This window comes from Macaca fascicularis, chromosome 14 (genome assembly GCF_037993035.2).
Source record: "Macaca fascicularis isolate 582-1 chromosome 14, T2T-MFA8v1.1".
In the NCBI taxonomy this organism is placed as follows: Eukaryota; Metazoa; Chordata; class Mammalia; order Primates; family Cercopithecidae; genus Macaca; species Macaca fascicularis.
Genome location: NC_088388.1, coordinates 103,372,090 through 103,389,968, shown reverse-complemented (window position 1 = coordinate 103,389,968; position 17,879 = coordinate 103,372,090). Strand labels below are relative to the sequence as shown.

General features: G+C 38.9%; 1 long non-coding RNA gene across 1 annotated transcript in view; it reads right to left on the bottom strand.

Annotated features, from left to right (window-relative positions):
* The window catches only part of LOC135967111 (uncharacterized), a 483,062-nt gene extending 465,462 nt beyond the window's left edge, over positions 1-17,600 (bottom strand). The window contains exons 1-2 of the long non-coding RNA XR_010580978.2: positions 16,900-17,600; positions 14,314-14,419 (exon numbers count right to left, since the gene is read on the bottom strand). This is a non-coding gene — a long non-coding RNA (uncharacterized lncRNA). The remainder of the gene's footprint in view (positions 1-14,313; positions 14,420-16,899) is intronic.
* Between the last annotated feature and the right edge of the window lie 279 nt (positions 17,601-17,879).

The following is a 17,879-nucleotide window of genomic DNA, read 5'->3' as shown; positions in this document are numbered from 1 at the left end:
GTCTTGTGCCAGTTTTCAAAGGGAATTTTTCCAGTTTTTGCCCATTCAGTATGATATTGGCTGTGGGTTTGTCATAAATAGCTCTTATGATTTTGAGGTACGTTCCATCAATACCGAATTTATTGAGCGTTTTTAGCATGAAGGGCTGTTGAATTTTGTCAAAAGCCTTTTCTGCATCTATTGAGATAATCATGTGGTTCTTGTCTTTGGTTCTGTTTATATGCTGGATTATGTTTATTGATTTGCGAATGTTGAACCAGCCTTGCATCCCAGGGATGAAGCCCACTTGATCATGGTGGATAAGCTTTTTGATGTGTTGCTGAATCCGGTTTGCCAGTATTTTATTGAGGATTTTTGCATCGATGTTCATCAGGGATATTGGTCTAAAATTCTCTTTTTTTGTTGTGTCTCTGCCAGGCTTTGGTATCAGGATGATGTTGGCCTCATAAAATGAGTTAGGGAGGATTCCCTCTTTTTCTATTGATTGGAATAGTTTCAGAAGGAATGGTACCAACTCCTCCTTGTACCTCTGGTAGAATTCAGCTGTGAATCCATCTGGTCCTGGACTTTTTTTGGTTGGTAGGCTATTAATTATTGCCTCAATTTCAGAACCTAATATTGGTCTATTCAGGGATTCAACTTCTTCCTGGTTTAGTCTTGGAAGAGTGTAAGTGTCCAGGAAATTATCCATTTCTTCTAGATTTTCCAGTTTATTTGCGTAGAGATGTTTATAGTATTCTCTGATGGTAGTTTGTATTTCTGTGGGGTCGGTGGTGATATCCCCTTTATCATTTTTAATTGCGTCGATTTGATTCTTCTCTCTTTTCTTCTTTATTAGTCTTGCTAGTGGTCTGTCAATTTTGTTGATCTTTTCGAAAAACCAACTCCTGGATTCATTGATTTTTTGGAGAGTTTTTCGTGTCTCTATCTCCTTCAGTTCTGCTCTGATCTTAGTTATTTCTTGCCTTCTGCTAGCTTTCGAATGTGTTTGCTCTTGCTTCTCTAGTTCTTTTAATTGTGATGTTAGAGTGTCAATTTTAGATCTTTCCTGCTTTCTCTTGTGGGCATTTAGTGCTATAAATTTCCCTCTACACACTGCTTTAAATGTGTCCCAGAGATTCTGGTATGTAGTATCTTTGTTCTCATTGGTTTCAAAGAACATCTTTATTTCTGCCTTCATTTCGTTATGTACCCAGTAGTCATTCAGGAGCAGGTTGTTCAGTTTCCATGTAGTTGAGCGGTTTTGATTGAGTTTCTTAGTCCTGAGTTCTAGTTTGATTGCACTGTGGTCTGAGAGACAGTTTGTTATAATTTCTGTTCTTGTACATTTGCTGAGGAGTGCTTTACTTCCAATTACGTGGTCGATTTTGGAGTAAGTACGATGTGGTGCTGAGAAGAATGTATATTCTGTTGATTTGGGGTGGAGAGTTCTATAGATGTCTATTAGGTCTGCTTGCTGCAGAGATGAGTTCAATTCCTGGATATCCTTGTTAACTTTCTGTCTCGTTGATCTGTCTAATGTTGACAGTGGAGTGTTGAAGTCTCCCATTATTATTGTATGGGAGTCTAAGTCTCTTTGTAAGTCTCTAAGGACTTGCTTGATGAATCTGGGTGCTCCTGTATTGGGTGCATATATATTTAGGATAGTTAGCTCTTCCTGTTGAATTGATCCCTTTACCATTATGTAATGGCCTTCTTTGTCTCTTTTGATCTTTGATGGTTTAAAGTCTGTTTTATCAGAGACTAGTATTGCAACCCCCGCTTTTTTTTGTTCTCCATTTGCTTGGTAAATCTTCCTCCATCCCTTTATTTTGAGCCTATGTGTGTCTCTGCGTGTGAGATGGGTCTCCTGAATACAGCAGACTGATGGGTCTTGACTCTTTATCCAGTTTGCCAGTCTGTGTCTTTCAATTGGAGCATTTAGTCCATTTACATTTAAGGTTAAGATTGTTATGTGTGAACTTGATCCAGCCATTATGATATTAACTGGTTATTTTGCTCGTTAGTTGATGCAATTTCTTCCTAGCCTCGATGGTCTTTACATTTTGGCATGTTTTTGCAATGGCTGGTACCGGTTGTTCCTTTCCATGTTGAGTGCTTCCTTCAGGGTCTCTTGTAAGGCAGGCCTAGTGGTGACAAAATCTCTAAGCATTTGCTTATCTGTAAAGGATTTTATTTCTCCTTCACTTATGAAACTTAGTTTGGCTGGATATGAAATTCTGGGTTGAAAATTCTTTTCTTTAAGAATGTTGAATATTGGCCCCCACTCTCTTCTGGCTTGGAGAGTTTCTGCCGAGAGATCTGCTGTTAGTCTGATGGGCTTCCCTTTGTGGGTAACCCGACCTTTCTCTCTGGCTGCCCTTAAGATTTTTTCCTTCATTTCAACTTTGGTGAATCTGGCAATTATGTGTCTTGGAGTTGCTCTTCTCGAGGAGTATCTTTGTGGCGTTCTCTGTATTTCCTGGATTTGAATGTTGGCCTGCCCTACTAGGTTGGGGAAGTTCTCCTGGATGATATCCTGAAGAGTGTTTTCCCAACTTGGTTCCATTTTCCCCCTCACTTTCAGGCACCCCAATCAGACGTAGATTTGGTCTTTTTACATAATCCCATACTTCTTGCAGGCTTTGTTCATTTCTTTTTCTTCTTTTTTCTTTTGGTTTCTCTTCTCGCTTCATTTCATTCATTTGATCCTCAATCGCAGATACTCTTTCTTCCAGTTGATCAAGTCGGTTACTGAAGCTTGTGCATTTGTCACGTATTTCTCCTGTCATGGTTTTCATCTCTTTCATTTCGTTTATGACCTTCTCTGCATTAATTACTCTAGCCATCAATTCTTCCACTTTTTTTTCAAGATTTTTAGTTTCTTTGCACTGGGTACGTAATTCCTCCTTTAGCTCTGAGAAATTTGATGGACTGAAGCCGCCTTCTCTCATCTCGTCATAGTCATTCTCTGTCCAGCTTTGATCCGTTGCTGGCGATGAGCTGCGCTCCTTTGCCAGGGGAGATGCGCTCTTATTTTTTGAATTTCCAGCTTTTCTGCCCTGCTTTTTCCCCATCTTTGTGGTTTTATCTGCCTCTGGTCTTGATGATGGTGATGTACTGATGGGGTTTTGGTGTAGGTGTCCTTCCTGTTTGATAGTTTTCCTTCTAACAGTCAGGACCCTCAGCTGTAGGTCTGTTGGAGATTGCTTGAGGTCCACTCCAGACCCTGTTTGCCAGGGTATCAGCAGCAGACGCTGCAGAAGATAGAATATTTCTGAACAGCGAGTGTACCTGTCTGATTCTTGCTTTGGAAGCTTCCTCTCAGGGGTGTACTCCACCCTGTGAGGTGTGGGATGTCAGACTGCCCCTAGTGGAGGATGTCTCCCAGTTAGGCTACTCAGGGGTCAGGGACCCACTTGAGCAGGGAGTCTGTCCCTTCTCAGATCTCAACCTCCGTGTTGGGAGATCCACTGCTCTCTTCAAAGCTGTCAGACAGAGTCGTTTGCGTCTGCAGAGGTTTCGGCTGTGTTTGCTATTGCCCTGTCCCCAGAGGTGGAGTCTACAGAGACAGGCAGGTTTCCTTGAGCTGCTGTGAGCTCCACCCAGTTCGAGCTTCCCAGCAGCTTTGTTTACCTACTTAAGCCTCAGCAATGGCGGGCGCCCCTCCCCCAGCCTCGCTGCTGCCTTGCCGGTAGATCACAGACTGCTGTGCTAGCAATGAGGGAGGCTCCGTGGGTGTGGGACCCTCCCCGTCAGGTGTGGGATATGATCTCCTGGTGTGCCTGTTTGCTTAAAGCGCAGTATTGGGGTGGGAGTTACCCGATTTTCCAGGTGTTGTGTGTCTCAGTTCCCCTGGCTAGGAAAAGGGATTCCCTTCCCCCTTGCGCTTCCCAGGTGAGGCAATGCCTCACCCTGCTTCAGCTCTCGCTGGTCGGGCTGCAGCAGCTGACCAGCAGGGATTGTCCGGCACTCCCCAGTGAGATGAACCCAGTACCTCAGTTGAAAATGCAGAAATCACCGGTCTTCTGTGTCGCTCGCGCTGGGAGTTGGAGACTGGAGCTGTTCCTATTCGGCCATCTTGCTCCGCCGAGGCTAAATTTTTAGAGGCTTTTCTTCTCTGAAAAAATGTCTTTACTCTACTTTCATTCACATTTAATTAATAGTTTGGGTTGGATAAAATTATATTTCAGAAATACAGTTTTCTTCAGAATTTTGAAGATATTTCTTCTTTATGTTCCAGCTTCCAGTGCAAGCTGATATCTGAATCCATTCTGACTCCTAATCGCTTGTAAACAGCTTTCTTTTCTTCCTCCCTGGAAAGTTATAAGAATATTTCTTTTTTCCCCAGTTATCTAAAATGTCTGTGTAATGTGACTTAGCGATATTTTAATGCATTGTGCTGAGCCCTAAATGGGCCCTTTTTGTCTGGAAACTCTGGAAAATTTTCTTGATTTCTTTAATGGTTTTCTTCTTAATGTTTCCCTGTTTTCTTGACTTGGAATGTCCATCACTTATATGTTCAACTTCCTAGAATGAGCCTCTAATTTTCTTATGTCTTCTTGCTTTTTTGTTGTGTGTGTGTGTGTGTGTATTTCTCTGAAAAAGTTCCTCAACCTTACTCACTAAACTTTTTACTTTAATTCTTTATTTCTCCTTTTTCAAAAGTTTATTTTTGCTGTTGCTATTTTTTTTCCTTTTTTTATTGTTGTTGCTTTTAATAGCATCTTGTTGTGTGGCTGAAGTATTCCTCTTATTTCTTTGATAAATTAACAACATTTCCTCCATGTTTCATATTAAGTTGTTTTTGCTTCTTTTGTGCTGTACACTTATTTAGGTGATTTTCCCCTTTGCACAAAGATATAACTTCTAAATTATAAGCTTTACTACAAATTAATAACGCTGTGCCATATATTGGGGGATTTTAGCATCTTTAGATGTTTTATTTTAGGCTAGCTGGACAGATCAAGAAAGGACATTCCAAACTCTTAACCAGAGGGTATAAGCACAACTGTCAGTACTTTAGAAGCCGAGAAAGACAAGTGTGCTAAAGCTTTTAACCATACTACGCAAACTTTTTTAGAATTCTTTTTTCATGTGCTATTCTATTCTTATTCTTAGTCTATTACCCAACTTTTCCTAATGTCAAAGTCCTACTATATTAGACTTTCCAGAAGAATACAGTAAATAAAAACCAACTGTCAGTACTTTAGAAGCTGAGAAACACAAGTATGCTAAAGCTTTTAACCATACTATGCAAACATTTTTGGAATTCTCTTTTTTCATGTGGTATTCTATTCTATTCTTACTCTATTACCCAACTTCTCCTAATGTCAAAGTCCTACTATATTAGACTTCCCAGAAGAATATAGTAAATAAAAACCAACAAACAGAAGTCCTAACTTCTAACTTTCTGCTGGCTGCAGGAGGGAAATTACCCAGTTCTGGTGAACAATGGAAGCTATCTGGGAATCTAACTCCTTTTTGAAGAGTCTTCATTAACAGCCACACCATAAGCCTGGTTCCAACCCATGATCCCTTTGGAATTTCAACAACTCAAGTTAAATTGTGTCTTCAGTTTTCTCATTGGACTTCTAGTCCAAGTTGGACAATGGAAAAACACCACATGAAAAAAGACAATTCTATAAAAGTTTGCATAGTCATTTGTTAAAAGCCCTAGCCCTTTTGTCATTCTTGGCTCCAGTCTGCTATACCAGTGGCCATTTCTTTGTTGGCCTCCTAGCTTACAAAATATTATTGCTTTCCCTCCAAGGAGGATGATGTAACAGGGAAAAAAAGAGTAACTTGATGGATGAGAAACCTCACAAACACTACCTCAGCCAAATGATCAAGGTCGACTTTAACCGTCTCAAGTCATGTTGATAATATGTACCCTGAACATAATATGGGGAAAATGAACCTTTACCTCTTCAAAATCTACCTACAAAATAAAAAGGCATCAGGAAAATGTACCAATTGACAAACATGCTTTTACGAATACCTGACCAGTACTTCTCAAAACTTTCAAAGTTACCAAAGACAAAAAGAAACCATCACAGTTAAGAGGAATCTAAGGAGACTAAGGAGCCTAAGGGGGCGTGAATAATAAATACATTATTAAATACATTATTAATTACAGTGGTATCCTGGATGGGATCCTGGAAAGGAACCAATAGGTAAAAACTAAAGAAATCTGAATGAAGTATGGACTCTAGTTAATGCAACAAATTAATATAGTCAATTAATTGTAATAATGTATCGTATTAATATAACATTCATATTAGAAGAAACTTGGTATGGGGCCTATGAGAATCTCTGTACTACTTTTATAATTTATAATTCTAAAACTCTTCTAATAAATACAGTTTATTTTCAAATATTGCTATTATTTCTCATTTTTTTCTTGTGAGTTTATATTGTTTCAAAATAATCCTACTACTCTTATTTAGTATGGTTTTAAAAGAGGTGAATGCAAATGCTCAGTCCACTGTCCTTACTTACACATATCTAATATTCCATTTTAATTCGTATACTCTATGGATCTATGATGTCACCCTGTTTTAAACTCAAGTAAAACCTCTCACGAATTTTGTTCAGCATATGCTCAGAGTAATGAGAAAAGCTGTAGCACAAAAATGGGTGACACCAGATCATTAAAATTCTATACTAGCATGATGTAAATTAAATAATGAAAATTTTGCAGAAGTAGAAATCTAAACCAGAGGATACTAGGTAAACAAAAATATCTGGAAATAAAAAAAAAAGTATATTGGAAAATAGTATTGAAATTTTGGGTGGACATTTAATATGATTCCATTAGAATTTAAGATTCAAGTTGACCTTCTTTAGTTAAAATCTTTCATCCTTAACTACGTAACATCCAATTACGTTAGTAAACTTTTTTTGTGGTAACAACTCTGTGTTCTATTTCTCTTACAAGATTTCTAGTCTGCTTGATACTGAATTTACAACAAAGTGGATATATTAAATACCCTTCTGGCTGACTGATAAATGAAGAATATTTCTAAACTTAGGAAGGCATTGTGTACTTGCTCCACCCTAAGCCACAGTTACATATGCTGAATCCTTAGTTTTGCTGAGAGCACATTCCATCCAGTGAAAGGACACACGCATCAATGACTTTTGAAAGTATTTCTTCAGCAGCAACTGAAACACTCTAGTCTCACTGAAATCCTGTAAAACATGATTTCTATATAAGAAGTCCTGAAACTGTCCTTAACATGATTTATTAGCCTAGAATGGTCAGCATGACTAACATCCAACAGAACTTTCATATATCTCCCAAAAGACCCTCAAATCAAACAGACAAAAATACCAATGTTCTACTGTGACTCTGACCAGAGTTCCAAATGGTACAAATAGTTGGTACCACTTCACTATAAAAATGCTAAGGACTCTTAAAGATACATTCTATATGAAATGTTTCATTATTGGACACTTCTGTTTCAGATTCAACTTTGCAGTTTCATGATTCATGTTTCATGATTCTTGCCATGATTTGCACATCATTCATCCCATTTCTTTAGAAATTCATTCTCTCCTTTGTCCTACACATATACACATATATGCATATACATGTAAATCACATGTCAAGACCCTTGGTTTCCCAGTGAGAGAAGTCACCCATCAAGTCTCTGGTACCCAGAGTGAACACATTGAGATAATAGCTGTCCTCCAAGGATGTCATGTTAATAATGTCTTATTCAGCAAATGGTAGCCACAACTACATAGCTGTTACTAAAGATTGCGAGTCATAATTTGTTTATTCTTTATTTATTAATGTATTGATAGACTGCATTATTTCAAAAACCAATTTGTGGTGGCCAAATCAGGACAATGTTTGTCTTTCTTTTTTTTTTTTTTTTTTTTGACTCTTCTACAAACAAGTATCTTTGAGCAATTCAGTCAGCCCTTCTTGGACTCAATTTTCTCATCTAAGAAATGAAGAAATGATTTCAAATTTTCCATGAAATCTCTTCTTTCATTTCTTTATACAATGCTCTGATTTCTTTAACATGCTCAATGAGAACTGCAAATGACTGTGAATAAAATATCATATGAAGAAGGAGGCTTGTAAATGCAAAATAATAATAATATAAATGCAAAACAATAATTATCCTTGAGTTCTTGCACTTTACTACCAGTGAGGACATTAGTAGGAAGGTGGTTCACAGGAGCACAGGGGTCCTGATTAAGGCAATAATGAGGGTGACTTAGAAGAAGCAAAGCTAAGTAAATACCACATGAACAAGCAATAATTAAGTGGGTACAGCCTACTTAAAAATCAAAGGTAAGAATAAATTTATGGTTTCCAAGAATGGGGACCAAAGCAGGATATAATGAAGAGAAACTTGGAGAAAAAATACAGGCAAAATATGGTCAAATATCCACAATAATACAAAATTCTAAATTCTGGAGGGCTCTCAATTATATAAATTGCTTCATAAAGTTTTCCAGGGTAAGACACTGGGCAACTTGTAAGACTCCACAAAGTAGTTTGCCCCCAGATAAGACTCCTCCTGCTAATATGCTTCCTCACCTCTGTGATCTGGGTTCCAGGTGATCCCCAATGAGGGTTCACAGCTGTTAACCTAAGGATAACCTCCCCATGAGGCTAACAGTTTCAGAGCCAGATGCCTTTTCTCTCTGGTGCTTTCAAGGTGACCTGGTTGCTCTAATTCTTTTATATGGTAGACCACTGCCCTTCCTCCCTCAATCCCAGAAATGCAACTTAAGTTCAACTTCCATACCTGCCTGGCAGTGGGACCACTGCACATAGGAATAGGGATGAAGAGGATTGGAAGAATGAAAGGAAAGGAAACAAGTGAATTACTGTTTGACTTGACCCAAGAATATAATCCCAAATAAAAAATCACCATGCAGGCCGGGCATGGTGGCTCACACCTGTACTTCCAGCACTTTGGGGGGCCGAGACAGGCGGACAAGGTCAGGAGATCGAGACCATCCGGGCTAACATGGTGAAACCCCGTCTCTACTAAAAAAATACAAAAAACTAGCCGGCGTGGTGGCGAGCACCTGTAGTCCCAGCTACTCGGGAGGCTGAGGCAGGAGAATGGCGTAAACCCAGAGGCGGAGCTTGTAGTGAGCTGAGATCTGGCCACTGTACTCCAGCCTGGGCGACAGAGCGAGACTCCGTCTCAAAAAAAAAAAAAAAAAAAAAAAATCACCTTGCAGATAGAAATACTCTCCTCAGCTTTGGCGATGGTAACCATCTCAGCCCAGTCTGTTCTCGGAGCTTGGATAAACCTCAATGAAGAACCATAGATTAAGGTATTTATTGAATAAACTTTGTAAGAACTTTCTTATAAGAAGGGCTTTTAAAACATGTTACCAATTTTTATATGTTATCACATTAATTCTTGCCATCTCTGTATGGTATTCACTTCAAAAAACCATAGTGTAGATAGTACTATCAAGGCAATTCAGTCAAGTCCTTTGTCTCAGATATGTTTCAAGTCTTTGTCTCAAATATGACAAACAACAGTTAATTCAGTCAATTCAGCAAAAAACATGCATTGATGAAATTCAGTTAGACTACTGTTTGGCAAGATCTGAAGCCCCCCAAAAGACATTCTTTGGTGAAAGTTTTAATACTTTAGTTAATTGTTTTGGCATCTTATATTTATTTAAATAACTTCAGTTATTGCATATTATATTTAAAGTATGAAATTGCAATGAGTATTAGTTTCTAGTTTGATAATCATATTTCTTCATTGTCTTATGCAGATATTTTGGGAGATTCCTCACGTATTTTGAGAAATTAGCTCCTTTTAAAAATAATTCATTTCAAAATAAAACACACAATAATAACAAAATAAATCACACAAATCAGATGTATGGTGAAGCCAAGAGGTCAAGAAAACAGCCTTGCCAACCATTCCAGAGGCCCCTTTCTTGTGGTCCCTCCAGTTTCAACCCTCTCCCTTCCCATAAGCAATTAGTGCCCTCACTTTTACAGGAATTACTTTCCTCTATGTGTGTGTGTGTGTGTGTGTGTGTGTGTGCACGCGCGTGTGCTTTAGCACACGTTTGAAAGCCCAGACATGTCTTTCAAAACACAATCATTTATCCGTGCCATTTTAAAATTTTGATTTAATGTATCCTTTAAATATACATCCTGTTCTTTATCTACACAATGTTTAATCTGTAGTTTCTCACAGTCTCTGGATTTTGCAGATTGCATACTCATGGTACATTTAAATATGTTCCTCTGGGCTCTGTATTTTCTTCAAATTGGTAGGTGAACTTGAGGCTTGAGCAGATTCAGGTTTGATCCCGCTGGCAATAGTATTGGTATCACGTCCTTCCTAAATGAGGCCCATAATGTCTGGTTGTCTATCATTTTGGAAAAGGAATTATTTATATTCAATGCCTAAATCCATTAATGCACTTAGGATTGAAAAATATAGATACTATAATTGATCATTACTTTTTAATTTAGATATTAACTAGTTTTATTAAAAGATGCTATTTTTGTACTACCTTATTGGTTTCCTACGATTACAATTCATATAGAAGAGGCAGGACAAAATTTTCCCTTTGTTTACCAGTTTTAGCATAATTGATTAATTCCTTATCATACTCTAAAAGGCAAGCCAGTTTTTAGAAAACACTACTATGAACTCATGGATGTAAACACATCTAATGATTTTAATAACTGTAATTATTTTATTTTTGAAACTTAAATCATCCCATCTTTGGCTAGCAGGGCCCTCTTTAAATTGACCCAAGTCTTTCTGACATGACATCATTAGTCATTGATAGCTTCCTATCTGGAATGACAAGATGTTTTAGACTTGTACATTTATGTCTCAACCTGAAATCAGCCACTTCTCCAAGAAGTTGTGATTTCCTTTTAGCAGGATGCAGTATTTCAACACCATAGTCTAGGCACTATGCATGCTCATAGGTACTGTATTGGCAGTGTGAACCAGTAAGTGTTGTGAACTGAATGTTCCCCATCTCGTACATTCAGACATTGAAACTCCTACCCACAATGTGGCTGTATTTCCAGATGGGGCCTCTAAGAAAGTAATTAAGATTAAGTGAGATAAAAAAGATGAGGCCCCAATCCAAGATGATTGGTGTCCTAATAAAAAGAGATACTAGAAACTGACCCCTACAACACACAAAGACACACAAGTACACCCAGACATTGAGGAAAGGCCATGTGAACACACAACAAAAAGGCAACTGCAGTCTGTACTCCTAGGGGAAAGCCTACTAGGCTCACTACTGCAATCCTGCTAACAAACTGATCTTAAACTTACAGCCTCCAGAAGTGGCCCAAAATACATTTCTGTGGTTTAAGCCCACCTAGTCTATGGTATTTTGTTATAGCAGCCCAGCCCAACCCAACCAAGACAGTAAATCTTGAGCAACCACATTTATACACACAAAACAAAGCAGAAAGCCCTGATTTGTAGCATTTAATGATCTCCTTGGTGTAAACATTCTCATTATGGTCAGTTTCAAGCTACCAAGGTGAAATCTCTGAAAACACAATTGCAAAGAAATGTGTACAACTAGGTCTCAAGAGCTACATTCCCTGTGTATATATCATCATTACATGGAACCTCTTTCCCTTGAACTCTCATTTTAGTGGGGACCTGTTTAATGTTTACCACTAACATTTTGTCATTTTGTGAGTAGATCTATCTGATCCACTCACAGATTCCGCTGCAAGGGCTCCTGACAAAAATGTTTTCTGAGTCCTTGCAAGTTGATAATATTACTCTTTGCTTTTAATATTACAGAGCTTTGCTGGTCAGGCACCGTGGTTCAGGCCTGTAATCAAAACACTTTGTGAGGCTGTCACAAGGGCATTGCTTGAGTCCAGGAGTTAGAAACCAGCCTGGCAACATGGCTGAACAAATTGCATTTCTACAAAAAATACAAAAAGTAACCAGGCATGGCAGTGTACACCTGTGATTCCAGCTACTTAGGAGGCTGACGTAGGAGAATCACCTGAGCCCATGAAGTTGAGGCTGCAGTAAGCCATGATCGTACCACTGCACTCCAGCCTGGGTGACAAAAGAGGTCCTGTCTCAAAAAAAGTATTTTTCCCCTCTGAAAATATAAAATGTGTGACCCCAGTTTTTTCTGGCATAAATTGATGTTGACAAAAAAGTTCGATAATGATCAAATTTTTTTTTACTTTAGAAATCACATCCAGTTCCCATACCCCTGATTTTTTTTCCTGAATTAAAAGAAAATTAGAATATGTTTCAGTTTAGTGTTTTGTGGCTGGGTCAACTGTGTACCAAACTCTCAGATATGTATTGTACTTTTCCAACATGTAGTTTTAAATTGTTATTTTTATTTTAAGAAAATTTTATTAAATTATAATTTAGTGTTTCTTTTCAGCTTCCTCCTTCAGAGACTTCTGTTTTCTCATTTTTATCTGCTCCATTAGTACTTGAAACTGTCTCTCAGATGCTTTTTATTACTTTTCAATTTTTTGTGTGCTTTTTTTCTCCATTTATTCTTTTAAGGAATTTTCTGATGTGTTTCTCTTGTGTTCTTTCTATTTTATTCTCTGTTTCTATCTGAAGTGATTTTTTTATTTTATATCTGCTTTCCTGTGTTCTGCCATCTCATATGTGGATTTGTGAATTGTAATTTATTTAATTAATTTATTTATTTGAGACAGAGTTTTACTCTGTTCTCCAGGCTGGAGTGCAGTGGCGTGATCCCAGATCACTGCAGCCTCTGCCTACAGGCTTCAAGCAATTCTCATGCCTCAGCCTCCTGAGTAGCTGGGATTACAGGCACACAGCCAGACACCCAGCTAATTTTTGTATTTTTAGCAGAAATGGGGTTTCACCATGTTGGTGAGGCTGGTTTCAAACTCCTGACCTCAAATGATCTGCCTCTCTCGGCCTCCCAAAGTGCTAAAATTACAGGCATGAGCCACTGCGCCCGGCTGAGTTTATTCTGAAATAATAGTTATACTCTTGAGCATGTCTTTATGAATGGTAGGTATATTTATTGCTAGGTATACTTTTCTTTTTTCTTATAATAATTTGTATAGAATTTAACCCTGATGCGTTTTTATTCATTTTTATATGGTATTTTTTTTTCGAACTTTAGAAAAACATGGGGTTTAGAGAAGCTTTTCTAACTTTATAAAAGAACTTTTTTTTTTATGTAGTGTTTAGAAATGTGGGGACCTTGTGAGCATTCTAAACTGTTTCTCCCATCTCCTTTATCCCTAGCTTGCTAAATTTTGAAGCCACTTCCAACAGATTTTCCTGAGAGTTAGGGAGACACACACACACACAAAAAAAAGTCAGTTTTGAAGTTTCACAAAAGCTGTTAGACTTCTCCATTCTCATCACACCTTCTTGCAGTCAGCCCCTTGCACTCTGTTGTTACTGGAGTGGGGAAGGTCCCTCCCAATATTTGCTGTTTTTAAATTAACCTGAAGCCCTTTCCAGATGCCACTGCTTTGGAATTCTATTCTCAATGTCCATCAGCCTACTTGGTTGGTTTCCAATTTTCTTCCATATTGATGTTAATAATATTTAGCCCTTTCAATTGAAAGCCTGCTTGGTTTTTGATACCTTGTCCCCTAGTTATATTGTGTATGCTCTCTGTAGAGTTTTGGTTTTGTTAACTAGTTTCTCAGTCTGGAGATTTAAAGAGACTCCAAAGCTATGCTGCCACCACTGCCACTTTTTCAGAATTGATCAGCACTAGATCTTTACCTTATATATTCTTGCAGTTCTTCTGGTAATTATTTTTTGTACCAGATCATCTACTAATGTTTGGTTGTGAATAATGTGATGTGATTATTTATTTTCCCATGCTAACAGGTAATAACTTAGGTAATAACCCCAAACATCAAGTTAAACAGAAGAATTGACATGGTAGCATATGCAACATTAGATAGAGAATGGTTAAAAGAGGGAAAACATTTCTTAAGAAGAGTTTAATAGGAATTTAAGTCTAAATTGTATTTTTAGAAAATTTTTGCAAATGTAATTGGACATATATACAGAGATAGGTGAATTTTCTGAACACAGTGTTCAGAATAAATATTAGAAGCAAGCTAAATGTTTATCAATAGATTAGTGAAAGCATATCATGCAACCATTTAAAATGATTCCACATAGCTATACTCAATACTTAAGGGAAAAGTTCTGCAATTATTCTTTTCCACACTTGTTAAAACAGAATGGTATTTTATAGGAACTATGTATATATGCAGGTATTAGTCTATTTTCACACTGCTATAAATAAATGCCCAAGAATGAGAATTTATAAAAGAAAGAAGTTTAACTGACTCACAGTTCTGCATGGCTGGGGAGGCATCAGGAAACTTGCAATCATTGCAGAGGAGGAAGCACGTCTTATATGGTGGCAGTCGAGAGCATGAACAAGGAGAAACCGGCACCTATAAAACCATCAGATCTCATGAGAATTCACTCACTATCACAAGAACAACAGAGGGGGATCTACACTTGTGATCCAATCATCCCCCACCAGGTCCCTCCCTCCACACATAAGGATTATGGGGATTACAGTTCAATTTGGGGAGGGACACAGAGCCAAACCATATCAATACAAATATATACATATACATAGAAAGGTATCACTGACTTCTGGTGATGTAATTTCTATTGATAAAAAATATTTTTGTATGGCTTTATTTTTCTACATGATAGTACATCACTTTTATATGCAAGAGAAGTATAAAGCTCCTTTCATTAGGAGGTGGGAAAGAAAAAGAGCATTGGAATTCAACAGATCTAATAACAAATACAATCATCTTCATTATTTGCAGGCTCCACATTTGCAAATTTGTCTACTTGCTAAAATTTATTTGTAACCTCAAAATCAATATGCACTTCACTTTGGCAATCACTCACAGACATAAGCAGAGTGGTGAAAAATTTGAGTTTTCTGAAGAGCATGTTTCCAGCTGAATTCAAACAAAGCAGCACTCTGCCTTCCTGTTTCATCTCTCATACTGTAAACATGTGTCCATTTTGTGGTCTATTTATGCCATGTTTTTCGCATTTCGTGCTTCTTGTTGATGACTTGGCTGTTTAAAATGGGCCCTGATTATAGTGCTGAAGTGCTGTCTAGTGTTCCTCAGTGTGAGAACACTGTCATGTGCCTTACGAAGAAAATAGATGTGTTAGATATGTTTTGTGTGGGCATAAGTCATAGTGCCTGCTGTGAGTTCAATGTTAATGAATCGAAAATACATATTAAATGAGGTATCTTTAACTAGAAACACACAAAACACAAGATGATTGATCAATTGACAAAAATGTTAGGACCAGAAACCTAACCCTACATCTCTTCTAGGAGCAATGGTTCTGTATTTGCTACTTCAGTGTTTGTGAAGACTTCATATGTAGTGTTCAGTCTTGGTTTGCCCCATTTTTTAAATTTGAGATTTTAAACGTCTGTTTTGGATGTCTTCAATATATGCTTCAGAAATGCTTGCTACTTGCTTTGTCAACACTGGAAGGTATTTTATTTTCTTCTTTGTGCATTTATCTGTAATATTTTCTTAGAGAATGGGCTTTTATTTTAAAATATTTCTCACTGGTGCTCAGGGTACAAAATCTTCTCCTTGGGACAAAAGCATGATGTCATGTAAACCTTTCTTTATGTGACCTTGTAGTGTTAGCCATGCTTAAACTTCTACTTGGTTGAAACTGCTAAAGAAAAATGTCTGGTTAGGTATTTCGTTTCCTTATGTAGGAAGCTGCCTTGGTCAGATTCAGCTGCTATAACAAAATACCATACATTGGACAGCTTATAAACAACATAAATTTATTTACTGTAGTTCTGGTGTCTGGAAAGTGCAAGATCAAGGTGCCAGAAGATTCAGTGTCTAGAGAGAGCTTGCTTTCTGGTTCATAGATGGCAGCTTCTCTATATGTCCTCACTTGGAAGAAGGGGGTGAGGATCTCTCTAGAATATCTTTTATAAGGGCACTAATCTCATTAATGAAAGTTCCAGCCCCATGAACTAATACCTCCCATGGGCCCCAGTTTTTAATACTATCATCACGTTGGGGGTTAGGATTTCAAAATATGAATTTGGGGAATGGGCTGTACAAGCATTCAGACTACAGAACAGCATAAGCCAAATATTATAAACGTTGCTTTTTAAATTTAGAAGTAAATACGCTTGATCTACTCGAGACTAACATAATAATAGTTCACAATTCCATTATTTTGGGAAATAGTATCTGATTCATTTAGGATTAGTATTTATTAAATGTGTAGAGTGTAGTTACCTCTTTGGTAAGTTCTATGTGTTTCTAAAAACACATAGTAAGTTGGTAAGTTCTATGTGTACATAATTGTGATTACGTCAGACTTTTAAGCTTTGTCCCTGACATATGAGTGGGATTTAGATATTCAGATCGGATCAAATAGGCATGCCAGATGAAGAAAAATTCACAGAAAAAGTCAAAAGAAGGAAAATAATCATCTTATATGTTGGAAATAGTGAGATATTCTACCTGACTACAGCTACATTTCATAGAATAGAAAATTATTAATACCCTCGAATATAGGATTCCAGAAATATTTGTATCCTTGACACCTAATTGCTCAACAGTTCAGTTGAGTTAAAGTAATCTAAGAGATATGTTCATCCTACTCATTCATTTTACAAAGAAGGAAACTCAAGCCCAGATAAGTCAGGTTACTTCTACAAATCCCACTTGAAACAAATTGCACATACTCACTAACATCTCCCAATTCCTGTTCCAGTGCCATATACAACACTAAAATGTTCTGGAAGGTAGAAGTCATTTAATGTTCACCCACCCAAAATCCACTAGAGACATTATGACGATTTTGTTGAAGGCAATATAAAGGCAGAAAAACTGAAATCTCTGTAGAATACCTTGTAATAAACGAAGGGACCCTTTTCAAATGAAGGAGATATGACTCTGATTTAATCTTCCATACAATCCATAGTACAAAGAGGCTGAGATTTTATAAGACTATGGGTTCAGGCTCCAATAGTAGCTTGTCTCCAAAGGAAAACAGGTGAAACACCTCAGCTCAACTAGTGTATGCTAAGTGGTGGGATTGAGAGGTGACAATGTGCTAGCAGCCCTCACTCTCAGCGCCTCCTCGGCCTCGGCATACACTCTGGCGGCGCTCGAGGAGCCCTTCAGCCCGCCACGGCACCGTGGGAGCCCCTCTCTGGGCTGGCTGAGGCTGGAGCCGCCGCCTCTGCTTATGAGGGAGAGGCGCGGGCGGGAACCCGGGCTGCACGATGCGCTCACAGGCCAGTGCGAGTTCCGGGGAGTAGGGAGCCGGCGCGGACGGGAACCGGGCTGCGCGCCGCGCTCACGGGCCAGAGTAAGTTCAGGCTGGCGCGGGCGCGGTGGGCCCCGCACACAGAGCGGCCTGCTGGCGCCGCAGGCCCAGGGCAGTGAGGGGCTTAGCACCCGGACCAGCAGCTGTGGAGGTTGGGCAGGGTTCCCTAGCAGTGCCGGCCCGCCGGCGCTTTACTCAAATTCTTGCCTGGCCTTAGCTGCCTTCCCGCGGAGCAGGGATCCCGAACTGCAGTCCGCCATGTCTGAGCTCCCTTTCTGCGATGTGCTCCCGCGCGGCCCGAGCCTCCCCGACGGGCTCCGCCCCCTGCTCCGCCCCCTGCTCCGCGGCGCCTGCTCCCATCTATAGCCCAAGGGCTGAGAGGTGCAGGCGGGGCTTGCGACTGGCGGGCAGCTCAGCCTGCAGCCAGGGTGCAGGATCAACTAGGTGAAGCCAGCAGGGCTCCTGAGCTGGATGGGGACATGGAGAACTTTTATATCTAGCTGGAGGATTATATGTGCACCAGTCAGCACTCTGTATCTAGCTAATCTGGTGGGGACT